Source organism: Pinus tabuliformis, chromosome 7 (genome assembly GCF_031772625.1).
Source record: "Pinus tabuliformis cultivar Carrire ecotype Pingquan chromosome 7, CPIR1, whole genome shotgun sequence".
Classification (NCBI taxonomy): Eukaryota; Viridiplantae; Streptophyta; class Pinopsida; order Pinales; family Pinaceae; genus Pinus; species Pinus tabuliformis.
The window spans coordinates 1,798,489,220-1,798,492,608 of NC_142293.1; the positions used below are offsets into that span (position 1 = coordinate 1,798,489,220).

Sequence of the window (3,389 nt, forward strand, 5' to 3'; positions counted from 1 at the left end):
GCAACTAAATATTTATTAGTTGAAAATCACCATCTAGACCGGTCAAAGAATTGTCGTCTCAAAATCCCCCTTCTAGTTCGGAAAAAAAAATAAAAAATAAAAAATTAAAAATTAAAATTAAAAATAAAAATAAAAATAAAAATAAAATAAATAAATAAATAAATACATATATATATATATATATATATATATATATATATATATATATATATATATATATATATATATATATATATATATATATATATATATATATATATATATTTTGGTTGGAGGTTTGTTCTCTTCGAAGGTTAATAATATGAGGTCTAGCTTAGATGAAAAATAACAACCCTCAGCAATTGAAAAGTCCTCTCTAATTACTGCTCAAGCATTACTTCCTACAAAAATTGAAAATCCATCTGCTATTGAGAAGAGAGGTTAGTATCTTGCTTGACAGTGGTTGTACTAGGCCAAATATGATAGCTTCAAAGAGGCTTACTCACAACTGCAATTTTATTAGAATATACCAAATAAGAAAATTAAATGGAAGTAAGTTAATATCAACCGTTGAATCAAATGCACAAATTTCATTCAGTGGATTTTATTAAAATTGCAATAGTGTGCTTTCCTTTCAGTGTGTGACTACAGCGAAGGAAAATGGGTTCAGGATAGCAGGAGGCCTATATATTTTGGTAAGATGTGTAATCATTGGTTATCAAGAATGTGGGCATGCAGGTTGACTCAATGCCTTTATTTTTCTTATGAAACATATCGGTGGCAGCCTGAAAATTGTGGCATGCCCAACTGTGACGAGAAACACTTTCTTATAAGGTAGGGGATAATCAAGATTTTTCCATTCTCCTCATTATTTACACACATGTATGTATGTATATTCTATTGACATTTCTAATTTTCTTTTTAAAGTTGTGTGAAACACTGCTAGTTAGGGTTTTCACTTTTTATAGTGGAAATTTGTTTAATAGTTGGCCGGACTAGAATGCATGAAAAAACCCTTGCATTTGTTGGGGATTCATTGGGAAGTAAGCAATTCCTGTCTATTATGTGCCTCATTACAGGTGGAAAAGACAAGATGTAGGGAAGGAAAATAGTTTCGTATGTGCACATGGTGCAATAAGGCCAGCTGGTTGGGCATTCAGATTCCTAAAGATGAACATAATTGTATTATATTATTGGTCAACAAGCCTTTGTGAAATTGAACCTCTAAGCCCGGGTAACCTATCCACCAATGCATCTTGACCAACCAACATGGTTCTTGCATACTAATCTTTATAAATTTGATTTCTTACTATTAAATACATGGAACCATTGGAATTGGGGAAAATTAAAAGCAAACAGATGACACATGTATGTAAATGGACAACCAAATAATGTTAGGAATTTGAGAGACCTCAAGAGTGCTCGCAATTTGATAGTGCATAGTGTTGTGAAATGGATCGATAAACAATTCGATAAGTATCCAAATTTGAGGGTCTTCATGAGAACCTTATCACCTCAGCACTTATTTAATGGGGATTGGAACTCGGGCGGTCGTTGCGATGACACCAAACTGTTGTTTGCAATTCATAATGGTTCTTGCAACCAAGCAAATTATCCTTCTGCTAAGAGTGTTGTTCAGGGCACAAGAGTTGAGAGTTTAGATATCACTAGGATTTCAAATCGAAAAATGGCTCTTAGGATAGTTTGCATTGGTGTCTTCCAGGAGTGCTTGATACCTGGAATGAACTCCTCTTTTCTCATTTGTTGTTTCCACTACCAAATGCACTATCATCACAAATATAATGTTGCAACGTCGTTTTCCATTGCATGAGATTCTATCTTTGATTTATCAAAGTGCAACTAATAACTTGTTCCAACATGTAAAAATAATTAATTTGGAGAGTTGTTGTAATAGATCACAGTAAGTAGCTGCACATTTCTTACTGTCTCATATTTTCTATTGGGCTATTATTATGTCAACCTATGAAAAAATAAACTAGTTGCAGATATCTTGTTGCAATTGCCATGATTTAGAAGTTGGAAAATGTATCATTGTAATCTTGCCAGTGGAAGAAAACGCAAGTTACATATTGTGGCATATTGAAATTTGATTCATTATTTTTCTTCTAAAAAATAATTCGATGTTGATTGGCATATACCTTGTTGTTGTGGTCATTGTTCTTTAATTCTTATCGATGTTACTGCTTGAGATGGTTATGCTGTCATTTTTTTTTTGGAACTTTTTTTTTTTCCATCATGGTGTTTAGTGCACTAGTGCTCCATTTCTACATTGTGACAGTGCATTTTTTACAATATTTGTTTTAAAATCCTCAATACAAACATCAATCAATAGAAATCCTCCGCAAATGGAATTTGAAAAAAATTCCTTGCATTTTCATGTTTAGGTTAAGTCGAAAACAACCTTCAAATGTATTTGGTGGAAGGTTTTTTTTTATAATAATAATAAAGAAGAAGAAATTGAAAAGTGATTCAAGGAGTATTATGCTATTGTTGTCTATTTTATTTTGAGTTAAAAAGAAATTTATCATTTTATTTTTAAACTTTCTCATTTAAATCATAAGCTAGGGTAGTTTGATTATCACAATCATATAAATTTTTTGGAAAGGAAGAGGAGCCAAAACATAAATTACATACAAAACACACGATTTGTGCTTCTTCTATTGATCACACGAAAATTGATGATTGCAATGAACATGGTGAAGGGAAACCTTTTCGACTAGCGACTCGCCTAAAATAACTTACATGCAACCACACACTAAAATTCGACTATGACTTAACTCGACTTGACTCAACACTCAGTTAACTGACTCTCTAATTTTAGCAAACTCCTCATGCGGGAGTAATTAGCTTATTTTAACACTCCCCCTTAATTACGACCGCTAAACTATAACATGGCTCATGACAACTCAAACATGTCTGTTGGTCTATGTCTCAAGTATGCTTACAACGCCCATGTTTATTCTATGAAACACAAACAAATATTTTTCTAATGACTTAGTAAATATATCATCCAATTGATCACTATATTTACAAGGTTTCAAGTGAACTTCAACATTGCTCACAAGTTCTCTAATAAAGTGATATCTAGTATCAATATGCTTGCTCTTTTGATGAAACACACTATTCTTGGATAGTACAATCGTTGAGGTGTTGTCACAATATATTTTTGTTGATCCTTATTGTTTCTTCTTGAGTCCATTAAATACTCTTCTTAACGACACTACTTGACATGTTGCATATGTTTCTGCTACATATTCTGTGTTTGCTCACAAAAGTGTCACAATAGGCTGCATCTTAGATGCCCATGAAATAACACCTAAACCAAGATGGAACACATAAGAGGAAGTGCTCTTCCTATCATCCAAATTGCGTGCAAAATCACTGTTTTT

The 3,389-nt window shown here is 32.4% G+C and overlaps 1 pseudogene; it reads left to right on the top strand.

Moving 5' to 3' along the window:
- Window positions 1-301: 301 nt before the first annotated feature.
- Window positions 302-1,782, top strand: LOC149255535 (protein trichome birefringence-like 16; annotated as a pseudogene).
- The last annotated feature ends 1,607 nt before the right edge of the window (window positions 1,783-3,389 follow it).